Source organism: Macrobrachium nipponense, chromosome 2, assembly GCF_015104395.2.
Source record: "Macrobrachium nipponense isolate FS-2020 chromosome 2, ASM1510439v2, whole genome shotgun sequence".
NCBI classification, from domain to species: domain Eukaryota; kingdom Metazoa; phylum Arthropoda; class Malacostraca; order Decapoda; family Palaemonidae; genus Macrobrachium; species Macrobrachium nipponense.
In genome coordinates, this window is record NC_087201.1 from 70143351 (window position 1) to 70157892 (window position 14542).

Sequence of the window (14542 nt, forward strand, 5' to 3'; positions counted from 1 at the left end):
GAAAGCCACTCAAGATCTTTTAAGGCAATCCTCAAGGAAGAATAGACCTGTGGCTAGTGAGGGAAAGAAAGCATCTAAGCCAACTCAACAACAGCAGCCCGTTTCGAGGAGGCGCTCAGGCTAGATCCATCGTCGAGGAAAGCAAATCAACTGAAAAAAGGGGAAGATCTGCCTTCCGTCCCTTTAAGAAGGGAAAATGAGAAATCTTTCCTCCAGACACCTGTAGGAGCCAGGTTACAATTCTTTGTGGGAGCATGGGAAGACATAGGATCCGATCCTTGGTCAATATCAGTAATCAAGAAGGGTTATTATATCCCATTCAAGGACAGACCCCCCTTGACAACGTCACCGAGGGAACTGTCAGCCAGATACAAGGACCCCTGTTTCTGATGGATACTCTTCGTCAAATGGTGGAGCAGATGTGGGACAAAGAGCAATAGAGCTGGTACTGGATCAAAGCTTCCCCGGGGTTTTACAATCGCTTGTTTCTTGTAGCGAAAGCCTCGGGGGATGGGCGAACCAGTACTGGATGTAAGTTTCGCTGAACAAATTCGTACAACAACAGAAGTTCAGCATGGAAACGTCTGCGTCAGTACTTGCAGCTCTCCGTCAAGGAGATTGGATGGCGTCTCTAGATCTTCAAGACGCATATTTCCACGTCCCGATTCACCATTTGTCGAGGAAGTACCTTCGTTTCATGTTCGAGGGAAGGATCTATCAGTTCAGGGCCCTGTGTTTCGGCCTGTCTACGGCTCCCCAAGTCTTCACAGACTTGATGAAAAATGTGTCAAAACACCTTCACATGAAAAGGGATAAACGTCTCCCTATACCTGGACGACTGGCTCATCAGGGCCAGGTCTCAAAAGCAGTGTCTGGAGGACCTGTCAACAATCCTGGAATTGACAAAGACATTAGGATTATTCGTGAACCTCGAGAAATCCCAGATGGTCCCCAGCCAGAACGTAGTCTATCTGGGGATTCAGATGGATTCTCGGGGTTGGGTTTTCGAGTATTTCCTCAAGAGAGAGTAAGGAAAGGCTGTGCCACAGTATTGAACTTCTTAGAGAAAGAGCGTACTTCAGCGAGGAATGGTTTGAGCCTTCTGGGGACCCTTTCCTCGCTCCGAAACATTTCCAGAATTTACCTTTATATTCCTTTAGGAAGACTTGCCATCTCCGTCCGCTTCAGTACTTCCTGAGAAGCAGTTGTAGTTGGAAGACAGGACAGCTCTCGGACACGTTTCCGATCTCATTAGAAGTAAAGCAACAGTTAAGGTGGTGGTTGACCCCCTTGGAAGAAAACAGAGGAGTATCCTTAGAAGTTCGGAACCCAAACCTGACATTGTTCTCAGACGAGTCGGAGATAGGTTGGGGTGCGACTCTAGGGTCCGAAGAAGTGTCAGGCACCTGGTCGGAAGAGCAGGTGTCATGGCACATAAATTGCAAGGAGCTCTTTGCGGATTCACCTCGCGTTAAGGAGCTTCGAGCAGATAGTCAAAGACAAAGTAATTCAGATAAACTCCGACAATACGACCGCTCTGGCTATGTCAAGAAACAAGGAGGAACTCACTCTTTCGCCCTATACGAACTGGCAAGAGATCTGCTGATTTGGGGCAAATCAAAGGAATGTGGTCCTTCTAACGAGATTTGTTCAAGGGGTGAGAGAAGGAACGTGAGAGCGGACAGACTGAGCAGGAGGTTCCAGGTCCTTCCTACAGAATGGACCCTCCACTCGGAAGTCTGTCAGACCCTTTTGGTATCTTTGGGGGAAACCACAGATAGATCTATTCGCCACGTTTCTCTCCAAAAGGATAGACACATTTTGCGCCCTGGTAGAGGATCCCAGGGCTTATGCTATAGACGCCTTTCTCCTGGATGGTCAGGACTAGACGTGTACGCTTTTTTTCCCCCATTCAAGATTCTGGGGGAGTAGTCAGAAAGTTTGTGGCCTCGAAAGGGGAACCAGAATGACTCTGATAGCCCCATATTGGCCATCCCGAATTTGGTTTCACGGAGGTGATGGAGTGGACAGTGGGACTTCCCCAGATCTCTTCCAAACAGGATAGATCTGCTCAAACAACCCCACTTCGAGAGGTACCATTAAAATCTACCCGCTCTTGCTCTGACTGCCTTTCGACTATCGAAAGATTGGTCAGAGCGAGAGGGTTTTCTCGCAAGGCGGCAAGCGCAATTGCTAGAGCCCGCAAGATCATCTACTAGGCGAGGTGTACCAATCGAAGTGGGAAGTTTTCAGAAACTGGTGCAGGTCGAAGAAGCTGTCCTCTTCCAATACCTCTGTAACCGAAATTGCGGATTTCCTTCTTTTCCTGAGGGAAAAGTCACATCTCTCTGTACCAACAATTAAAGGATACAGAAGTGATGCTTTCGTCAGTCTTTTGAGAAAACAGGGACTTAGACTTGACGAATAATAAAGATTTGCACGATCTCATCCGCTCCTTTGAAACGTCCAAGTCAGTAGAGCCTAGGATTCCGAGCTGGAAACTTAGATGTGGTCTGAAATTTCTATCCTTGGAAAAGTTCGAACCACCTCATACGGCTTCATTCCGTGATATCACTAGAAAATGTATATTTCTTCTATCTCTGGCTACGGCTAAAGGGTCAGCGAGTTGCACGCCCTTGAGTCACGAGTTGGTTTCAAAGAAGATTCTGCGATTTGTTTATTTATTCCAGACTTTTTCTTGCCAAAAAACAACGACAACCCTTCGAATCCCTGGCCTAGGAGTTTCGAGGTAAAAAGGACTTACTAGGCCTAGTAGGCAGAAAAATAGAAAGATCACTTTGTCCAGTTAGAGCACTGAAATTCTATCTGGACAGAAAGAAGCGGTTGGAGGCTCACAACATGGTCTTTGGTGCTCGGTGAAAGACCCCAAGAGACCTATGTCTAAAAATGCTTTGGCCTTCTTTGTTAGAAGTGTAATTACCGAGGCTCATAAGAACTGCCCAGATGACTCTTTTAATCTATTAAGAGTAAGAGCTCATGAGGTAAGGGCAATCGCGACATCAATTGCGTTCCAGAGAAATATGTCACTTAAAAATATTTGGACGCAACCTAATTGGAGATGCAACTCAGTATTTGCAATCTCATTATTTGTTAAAAGATGTGCGAGTAACGTATGAGAAATGTTTTTCTTTAGGTCCGTTTGTGTCAGCACAGACGGTTCTGGGTAAAGGAGAGAGCACCGATCCTTAAATATGTGTACGTAACCCTCTTGTCGGATGTGTTCTCGTGTTTCCTGTGCATGGGAGTGTCAGATGTCGCACCGGCGGCCTTCACTTCGCTTCATTAGGAAATCGAGTGACAGCTGACTATTAGAGGGGTACAAAATTTTTATTTTAATTTTGTATGTATGAGTTTTGAGTTTGTGGTTGTTTGCTAAGAGTTTGGGGATGACTCTTAGCAATCTTAGAACTAACACGGGTTAGGATCGGGTGATCGGGATCGGTTGTGTGCTCCTTAAAGAAGGCGTGTTGTCATATAAGCGGATTAGCACCCCTTGACAAACGCCAGTTAGGTTCTGCCGAGTAAGTGGATAAGACCCCATCGACAGACCAGCAAGAACTCTTGGCCACAGATCACTATCTCGCTAAGGCTCTGAGATGAAGCAGACTCCCTGGGCAGTAGCCACGAAGTCTTCCATCTAATAAGGTAGGAACTAAGGTTTATTTATACCTACAACATATGTTGTTTACCTGTCTAGTCAGTTAGTTAGCTGTCTCTTGCCCTCCACCAAAGGGTGTCAATCAGCTATGTATATATCTGACAGGTAAGTTGAATGTATGAAAATGATATTTTTGTACATGAACTTCCCTGACAGATATATACTTAGCTATAGTCTCCGACGTTCCCGACAGAATTTCAAATCTCGCGGCACACGCGACAGGTAGGTCAGGTGGTCTACCTTACCCGCCGCTGGGTGGCGGATGTACGAACCACTCCCGTAAGCTTGTCAGATTTTTCTCTGTCGCGGGAACGATAACAACTGTTGTCGGTTCCTCTCGATAGTTTTCGATTCTCGCTTGCCTGGAGTTAATTTGGACTTCTTTGGTGACGTATTCGCTTTGTTTGGCTTGGCATACGCTGATTGTGGACCGGTTTGATTTTGAGTTTGATTTTCTTTAACGATGTCTGATCTGGATTCGGTAGTTAAAACTTCGGTTTGGTTTAGGGTTTGCGTGAATGAAGGATGTAAGCTGAGGTTGCCGAAAGCTTCGGTAGACCCCCACACGGTTTGCATGAAATGCAGGGGGAATGAATGTTCTTTTGCTAACCCTTGTAGTGAATGTAAGAATGTAAGGGATTGAATGAAGAAGAATATAAGGCTCTCTCTTCTTATGTTAGGAAGTTGGAACGTGATAGAGTGCGTAAGGCTTCCTCTAGAAGTTCTAGCAGATCTAGAATGAGTGAGTTGGATGTGGATCCTAATAGTACTAACGTAGAATTAGAACCTTCTTCCCAAGTTGCAGCCCCGGCTCCCCGCACCGAAGCCGAAGATTCGCCTTCGGAGGCGGCAGCTCTGAAAGCCACGAATCGTTCTATGGATCAGAAGATTCGTCAGTTAGAAGGTAAGGAGAGTGTTTAGTGATCAGTGCAGTGTCCCCAGTGTTGTGGAGGGTGCGTCTGACCGGCTCCTTAGTGCCTCTAGGCCTAGACCCTCTTCCATTGACTCCAGTTCCAGTGGAGGAGAAAGTCGAAAGCCGCAGGAGGGCTAGGGAGAGCCCCCACCGGTCAGGCGTCCCCTCGGCAGATCCTGAAGTACGCTCCCAGGCTGCCTCGGATCGCTACAAGAAGGAGCTCCTACGCCAATGCTTCTCCTCTTCGTCGTCTCCCTCTCCGAAGAGAGGTTGGAACTCCCCGGATGCGTCGCGCCCGTTGAAGAGGGCTTGGAAGGCTCCCTGCAGTCCTTTGCTTCTAGTCCGGAGGTTTTTCCGGAAGAAGAAAGAATCGTACGGTGGAGGCGAAGAAACCCAATAAATCCTGTGATCGTTCTTCTTCTCGCGCTCCGCGCTCCCGGCGCCTGCTTCCGAGGAAGAACAAGAAGATTCTCCTACGAGGAGTACTCGCGGGACTTCAAGCTCAGATCACGGCGCTAGCAGACTCTCTAGCAGTTAGATCACGTAGGAAGAAGGACGTTTCTCTTCCGATCAAGAGATCTAGGCGCCGCTCTTCAGAGGATCGTTCTCCTTCATATGGGGAGGTTCGTATGAAGGTGGGGGCTCGCGTGAGCGCCCACTCGCCCTCGCGTGGAGCGCCCTCGCTCGCGTGAGCGCCCTCGCTCGCCGTGAGCGCCCTCGCTCGCCTGCTCTCTTTCGATTTCAAGGCGCCAAACATCGGTAGGACGCTCTATGGAGAAAGAAGTTTTTTCTCCAGATTGGATTCCCGCTTCCCCGGTAAGCGCACTGCACCTGCTCATCACGCGATTTCTTCAACTCCCTCGCGTGAGACTTCTCCTCAGCTTTTTTAAGGCCTCTCAAGGAATTTATAGAAGGACGGCCCCTTTACAAGTAGGCGTTTCTTTCTTCCAGAATTGGGTTTTCCACATCTCCTTCGGTGTTCGGTATCGTGGGGGGGGACTTCTACTTCCTGACAGGCATCTAGAGTCTGGTAGGAGTCGTGTGCATGATAGACGGCTACTGTTAGCCGCTCCCCGCAAGGTAGGCGCCAAGAACCTACTGCACATAGATCTCCTAGTAGGCGCTCGTCTCTTTTAAGGCGTCATACTCCTGATTATTCTCCTAGGGGCAGACAACAAGAGTCTTTCAAGCGCCCTTCTCCGTGTAGGCGCTCTCCCGCTTCTAGGCGCACTTCTCCTGACCGTTTGTCTCTTGGTAGGCACCAGGAATCCCGGAAGCGCCCTTCTCCAAGTAGGCGCTCGTTAGTTTTGAAGCGCCCTTCTCCTGAATGTTACCCTCTTGTTAGACGTCAAGAGTCTCGCAAGCACCTTCTCCTAGTAGGCGCATTTCGCCTTCCAGTCGAACTTCCGTTGATCGTACGCAACTGGACAGGTATGGGAGCCGCGCAAGCGCTCTGCTCTCGATAGGCGCTCTTCTCCTGGCAGCCGCTCGCCTCAGGATAGGCGCATAGAGTATAGTAGGCGCTCGCCTCCTCGTAAGCGCCCTGTGGATATTTTCCGAGGATTCTCGGAGTAGGAGCCCTACCTCTCCTTCGGCTGAGATTCCGGATACCTCGAAGAGGGAGTCTTATCGTAGACATCCCAGATCTTCTCATAGTTCTCCAGTGGATGTGAACTCTTCTAAGAGAGGGCGTTCTCCAACCTCTCGCTCAACTCCTGCTAGGATCCCTTCGTCACCTAAGGATCTTCCTGCGCTCGCCTCGACAAAGACGTCCTAGAAGGTTCGGATGAGGAACCGAACACTTCTGCTGCTGTCTCTTCTTACAAGAAGCTTACAGAGCTACTTTTACAAGTTTTTGGGGATTCCCTTACTCCTACGGCTCCTCCTTCTCCTCACTCACTTTTTTCAACGGCGAGACAGCGAAGAGTTCTTCTTGTGTGAGGATGAAGCCAACTCTTTCAATGAAGAAGGCACTGAGGAGTTTTGGTTCCTGGATGGTTCCAAAGAAGAAGCGGGGAAAACGATGTTCGCTTTTTCCTTCTTCCGAAGTTATCAGGACGCCGCTGGTTTCTGGTACGAAACAGGAGAGCCCTTAGGATTGGGTCTACCGTCTTCGGCTGATTCGGATTTTTTCGGCGCTGGTAGATTGACAGGAGAACTGCCCTTAACTCTGCTAAGACGACTTGGGCAATGAATGAATTGGATCATTTGCTCAAAGGTATGTTTAGAGTGCTAGAAGTATTTAACTTCCTTGATTGGTCGTTGGGAGTCCTAGCCAAGAAAATTGAAGTGCCAGAGTCAATTTCGCCAGAAGATCTTATGTGTGTTTTTGTCTTGTATGGACAAGTCGGTAAGAGACGGAGCGAGTGAAATCGCCTCCCTTTATGGGGCCGGGATCGTGAAGAAGAGGTCGGTTTATTGTTCCTTCTTAACGAAGTCGGTTCTCCCATGCGCAGAGGTCTTCTTTGCTGTTTAGCCTCCTCTGTCTCTCAGTTGTTCCCGAAACATCGAGTGCAGGACATTTCGAGGTCACTTTCGGCCAAAGCCACCCAGGACCTTTTGGCACAGTCGGCAAGAAACCTCGCCCTTCCTTCCCTACCAAGGCTAAGAAGGAAAAGGCGGCAAGTGTTCGAGAACCCTTTCGAGGGGCATCTTCATCAAGGAACCCTCTACGTTTAGGAGGTCGCTAGACCTTCAGAAGGGTAAGACTTTCGCCAAGTCTGTTAAAGCCCCCAAATAACTTGCAAGTCCTTCAAACAACGGTGGGCGCCAGGACTCTTAGAGTTTGCGGAAGTCTGGGCCCAAAAAGGGCGGATCCTTGGACCCTTTCTATTTTGAGGGAGGTTTACCTCATCCCTTTCGTCGAAAGACCTCCCTTGACGACCATCCCAAGGGAACTGACGGCCAGGTACAGAGACCCCATCATGAATCAAGCTCTCCATCTAGCAGTAGATCAGATGCTGGAGAAGGGGGTGGGCTATCGAACTAGTGACAGACCATCATTCATCGGGCTTCTTACAACCGCCTTTTGTTTCCTAGTTCCGAAGTCCTCAGGGGGATGGAGACCGGTGTTGGATGTAAGCGCCCTGAACTTCTTCGTAGAAAAGAAGAAGTTCACAATGGAAACGCCTTCATCAGTGCTGGCAGCACTTCGTCCAGGGGACTGGATGGTTTCCTTGGATTTACAGGACGCTTACTTCCACGTACCGATCCATCCTTCCTCGAGGAAGTTTCTCAGATTCATGATGGGGGGGGGAAAATTTTTCAAGTTTCAGGGCTCTGTGTTTCGGCCTCTCGACGGACCCCTCAAGTGTTCACGGGGATTTTGAGGAATGTGGCTCAATGGCTTCATTTGAAAGGGGTGAGGATATCCATGTACCTCGACGATTGGCTAATAAGGGCCAATTCAGAAGATCGTTGTTTGAAGGACTTACAAGTAACTTTAGAATTGACGAAGGCGTTGGGACTTCTCGTCAATGTCAAGAAGTCATCACTAATTCCCGAGCAAGAGTGTGTGTATCTCGGGATACAGATGAACTCTCTGAGTTTTCGGGCTTTTCCCTCGCAGGAAAGGATAGCCCGAGGATTCGAGAGAGTAACAACCTTCTTAGGGAAAGAAGTATGCACAGTGAGGGAGTGGATGAGTCTGCTGGGGACGCTCTCCTCTCTGGAGCAATTTGTTTCCCTAGGAAGGTTGCACCTGAGACCGCTCCAATTCTTTCTTCATCGGAATTGGAGTCGTCGTTCTCAGGATTTGACGTTCTCCCTGTCGTTATCCCAGGACATCAAGAAACATCTCTTATGGTGGACAGATCCCAACCTCTTTGCGAAGGGGACTGTCTCTTCAATCACAGACCCCCAACCTGGTGTTGTTCTCCGACGCGTCGGACATGGGGTGGGGTGCAACTCTGGGAACCAGCGAAGTGTCAGGTACCTGGGTGGGGGTACCAGGTAGCCTGGCACATCAACAGAAAGGAGTTGATGGCTGTGTGGTTGGCTCTGAAGGCTTTCGAGCCCAAAGTCAGAAGATCTTGGTAGTGCAGGTCAATGCGGACAACACTACAGCTCTGGCATATATCAGGAAACAGGGGGGGACGCATTCCTTCTCCCTGTACGAGACAGCAAGAGACCTTCTTCTGTGGGCAGAAGAAAGAGGAATCAAGCTTCTCACCAGTTCGTGCAGGGAGAAAGGAATGTAAGAGCAGATCTCCTCAGCAGGAAAGATCAGGTCCTTCCCACAGAGTGGACCCTTCATCTGGCATGTCTGACCAGAGCCTGTGGAAGTTATGGGGCAGGCCACACATAGACCTCTTTGCCACGTCAAAGAACAAGAGGCTGGATCCTTACTGCTCTCCGATATCGGATCCAGAGGCAGTAGCAATAGATGCTCTTCTTCTAGACTGGAACGGACTCGACGTCTACGCGTTTCCCCCCTTCAAGATCAAGATCCTGGGGCTAACCATCAAGAAGTCGTAGAGTCCGATTCAACGAGAATGACCTTAATCGCTCCCTTTTGGCCGGCCCAAGAATGGTTCACAGAGGTACTGGAATGGTTGGTGGACCTTCCAAGATCGATCGCTCCCGCTAAGGAGCGATCTACTCAGACAACCCCACTTCGACAGGTACCACAAAAATCTCCTCGCTCTCAGTCTGACTGGCTTCAGACTGTCCAAAGTTTGGTCAGAGCGAAAGGCTTTTCAGCAACAGCTGCTAAAGCAATCGCAAGAGCGAGGAGACCTTCCACCTTGCGTGTATACCAGTCAAAGTGGGATGTCTTCAGACGTTGGTGCAAGAGGAAGAACATTTTCCTCTTCCAGTACCTCTGTGACCCAAATTGCGGATTTCCTTATTTTCCTCAAAAGAAGAATGTCATCTGGTTGTGTCAACTATTAAGGGATACCGCAGTATGTTGGCGGCGGTATTTCGGCATAGAGGCTTAAATATATCCGATGATAAGGACCTGCATGATCTTATTAGATCATTTGAAACCTTTAAGCGTCCTCATATAGTACCGAACTGGAATCTAGACGTAGTTCTACAATTCCTTGGATCGTCTAGATTCGAACCTCCTGGCTTAGCCTCTTTCAAGGATCTGACGAAGAAGGCTATCTTCCTTTTGGCCCTAGCTACAGCTAAGAGAGTGAGTGAGCTCCAAGCTATTGAGGGCAATGTAGGGTTTAAGGAAGATTCTATGGTGTGTTCGTTTCTTCCAAGTTTCCTTGCAAAGAATGAAAACCCATCACGCCCTTGGCCCAGGAGCTTTGAAGTTCGTAGTTTATCTTTTCTAGTAGGGGAAGAGCCTGAAAGAACTCTTTGCCCTATGAGAATTATGAAGTATTTCCTTAAGAGGAAGGAACAACTTAAGGCTAATCAAGATGTGCTTTGGTGCTCCGTAAAGGACCCAATCGGCCCATGTCGAAGAATGCTCTTTCCTTTTTTCTGAGAAGCCTTATTACAGAGGCACATGTTGCCTGTAAGGAAGAACATTTTAGACTACTGAAAGTGAAAAGCTCACGAGGTGAGAGCCATCGCAACTTCGCTTGCTTTCAGAAAAAATATGTCTGTGCGGAACTTGATGGAGGCGACTTTTTGGAGATGCCAATCGGTTTTCGCAAACCACTACCTACGTGATGTAAAAATCACATATGATAAATGCTTCGCCTTGGGTCCTTTCGTATCGGCGGATTCGGTGCTGGGGCAGGGAGCTGAAACTTATCCTGTGTAAATTTTTTATATGTTACCCTATATTTTATATTGTTGTTTTTGGTTGTCTGAAAGAGGTTGCAGGAGGCACCTCTTTTTGTCGTAATATTAACCCTTGTATTTTGGTTAGGTGGTCTGGTGGGTTTTGGCTCCTTGCAGAGGTAGTGGTAAGGATCTGTTAGGTAAGCGGACAAGGTCCCTCTAACAGCATCCGACTTGGATTCTACCACAATAGGGGATCACATATCCCAGTGGTAGATCCGAGAGTCTTTCAGCATCAGGTCACGTCCTAGCTGTAGCTCTCCAGGCAATGCAGACTCAGAGATAGTATCTATGAAGTCTTCATCCTGAAAAGGTGAGAACCAAGGTTTTTATATCCTACAACATTAGTTGTTTCCCGTCTTACCTGTATTATTGAGCTGTCTCTTACCCTCCACCAAGGGTGCCAATCAGCTAAGTATATATCTGTCAGGGAAGTTCATGTACAAAAAATGATATTGTTAAACTACAATAAAGTTTTGTACATACTTACCTGGCAGATATATACGATTAATGGCCCACCCAGCCTCCCCTCAGGAGACAGGTGGAAGAGAAAAATCTGACAAGCTTACGGGAGTGGTTCGTACATCCGCCACCCAGCGGCGGGTAAGGTAGACCACCTGACCTACCTGTCGCGTGTGCCGCGAGATTTGAAATTCTGTCGGGAACGTCGGAGACTATAGCTAAGTATATATCTGCCAGGTAAGTATGTACAAAACTTTATTGTAGTTTAACAATATCATTGTTATGATACAATAAAGTTTCATACATACTTACCTGGCAGATATATACAATTGAAGACCCACCCAGCCTCCCCGCAGGAGACAGGTGGAAGAGAGAATCTGATTAGAAAACGGGAATAGTTCCTAGTCCTGCTACCCAGAGCAGGGCGGTAGATTACCTCCTGACCTACCTGTAGCGAGTGCCGCGAAATTTGAATTTCTGTCGGGGACGACGGAGTCGATAGCTATGTATGTATCTGCCAGGTAAGTATGTATGAAACTTTATTGTATCATAACAATATCATTTTTCATAGCTGAGATGTACACCATGACAGTAGTGGTCCATTTGGACTGCTTTAGCCTACATAAAGAATCAATGGGTGACTCATTCGTTCTTGCTTTGCGAAGTGACCAAAGACTTCTATCTGTGAGCACAAGACGATTGGACCAACATTGTGACCTGATTTATCCAGGGCAAACTAAACATCCTTGCGTACAAGCTAAGTTGGAGCAGACAGGTTGTACTGACAGAGTAGACACTGAACCCTCAGGTGTGCACCGACCTGTGGAAACGGTGGGGTGAGCCATCGGCAAACCTGCTTGCATTGTCAAGGAATCATTGTCTTCCCTTTTTCTGCTCTCCAGCTCCCAATCCCATGGCATGGGCAACAGATGCCATGATTCAAGACTTGTCAGATCTAGACGTGTGTGCTTTCCCACCGTTCAGCATGTTGAGGGAAGTTGAAGAAGTTTGTCACACGCTCCAACACATCAATGATGCTGGTAGTCCCCTTTTGGCCACAGAAGGAATGGTTCCCGGACCTTCAGAAGCCTCCGGTTTACAACTGTTTCAGCTTATGATGGTTATAATGGTTTTCAATTATATTCATTGAAAATTATTTCCAGGTTCATGACGCATGTTCCAGGGTTATAACTTTTACAGCGCCGATCCAACGAAAGAAATGTGACTTTAAAAAAGCAAGATAATCGATTTTGGAAGGATTTTTTATAGAAAACAATAAAAATGCTGTTGACATAGTTTTCAATACACCCAAAGCATTAAAAGTAAGGTTTCTCAGGATTTTTGACAATGTTCCAGCTTACGACGTGTCTCAAGAATGGAACTCCCGTTGTAAACTGGGGACTGCCTGTACCGGTAGATTATCTGAGACTATTACTGCAGAAGAGAAGGCCCCTCAGACAGCCTCACTTTGATGACTATCACCAAAATTTGTCCAGTCATGCTCTGAAAGGCCTTAGACTGTTCAAGAGCTTGTCAGAGTGAAAGGGTTTTCAAGAAAAGCTGCAGAGCCCCGATTTTCTGCTGTAGTCTAGCAGGGAAAGTGGGCAGTTTTTGAGAAACGGCTGTTGGGAACATTACATCTTGTCTTCTAAAACCACTATAACCCAAATTGTGGATGTCTTGGTGTTTTCGAGGTCATTGCATATGTTTAGCAACCTCTACTATTAAAGGTCACAGGGCTATGTTGAACTCTGTTCAAACTCAGGTGAGTGAATATATCTGCTAATCAGGATATCAGTGATTTAATAAAATCACTGAACACAACGAAGCAAGAGAAATTGCCATTTGTTTTCTATAATTTGGATATGGCCCTCAAATGGATTTCAGGCCCTCTGTCCGAACCCTTAAATTCCTCCTCTTTAAGAAACCTGACAAAGGAGACTTTTTAATTCATTTAGCCACAACAAAAAGAGTGAGCAAGCTTCAAGTGCTTGATAAAAAGGTGGGTTTTTCCCAAGGTAATGCAGTTTGCTCTCTAATCCTGGGTTTTTAGTGAAAAACAAGAATCCATCTAATCCCTGGCCACGTACGTTTGTTGTCAAGAGTTTAGTTGATATCCTGGGCCCGTCAGATCAGGGGAGATTACTCTGCCCAGGTAGGACATTAAAGTTTTACATAGAGAGGACAAAAGACATTAGAGGCTCCTCTCAAAACTTATGGTGTTAGGTAAAAAAATCCCTTGCAACCACTATCTAAGAATGTATTAACCTTTTTTCTTAGGAGTTTAATGATGGAATCACATTTGAAGGTTCAAGATGAAGTTCTTTTATGCAAAGTGAAAACCCATGAAATAAGGGCAGTTGCCACATCACTGGCTTTCAAGTGAAATGTCTCGCTCTCCGTGATTTTATAGTTCACTTTTTTGGAAATGCACATGTTTTTGAAATGCATTACCTATGTGACATCGAATCAGTGTATGAAAAATGCAGTATGCTAGGCCCCTTTTCCACAGCTGGCATGATATTGGGGGTAGGAAATACACGAGATATTCCTTATAATTACCTCTATCTCCTCTCCTTGATGAAGGAGTGTCGAGTTATTGGGAAACCAGGGAGGCTACTATGTACCTAGATTACCCATCAGTCATTGGTTTTTATGCTTGGGTTGGATTCTTTTTTTTTGTGTGGTGTTGGTGAAATTTGTCTGGTCTTTTGTTGCTGTACTGTGCCAGGGCAATGGCAAACATGTATAGTATATGCTTCATACATGTATCTTCTGGACTGTTAGTTCTGACAACCTGCAATTTACAACTACATTGCAAGGCCCCACTATAGTAGAGGCAACGCCACTGCAGGTTGAGAGGAGCTTAGACCAGAGGCAGTATCTATCTGCTACAGCTCCCTCACCAGGTAAAGTTACAACAAGCATGTTACGATGCTAACTAAATTTTTATTTCAAATTCATTCCCATATCTGTTTTATGAATAGTGTATGTCCATATTCTACCTCCCATCAGTGTGGGAATCAGGTATATAATTATTTGGTAAGTTACTTTTATGAAAATGTTTTTTAATAAAATAAAGTTTTGTACATATGTACTTACTAAATAATTACTTGATTGGGGTACTTGTAAGGATGACATTCGGGTGAATGTTCGCCCTTCCATTGCAAAAAAATGTATATCCATATGCCCTCTCTTTTCTTCCAGGAACTAAAATGTAGAGCATTTTACGACCTTTCTATTGATGTATATATGTCGGGAATCCGTTCGCTCTATGTGATGTTATTCATGTATTTTTGTCTGTGAAAAAACACATGCACAGCGTGGCCCTGCCCCTTTTTTTGACTGTTTGTTCATGCGTGCGTGACGGACACTATGCTTCCGTCTGCTCGCCGCCTTATGTACAGCCTCATTTGCCGAATAAAGTTACAGTGGTCCCCCCATATTTGCGGGGGATGTGTACCAGACCCCCCCGCAAATAGTTGGAACCCCTATAAAAATACTTAAAATCTCCTATTTTGTTATTTAAAACTCAAGAAAAACCCACAAAAAATTTTTATACCAGGTTTTTTAATAGTTTTATCAAAAAAGTGCATTTCATGATGAAATTGATAAAGAAAACCAGGAATTTGTGGATTTTTCTCATAGAAAAATAGTACCGTGAATAGGCAAATTTTCTGCGAATAATGGGGGGGAAATGTTCTGAGAGGAATCTGCGAATGTGTGAGTCCGCGAATCTGGAT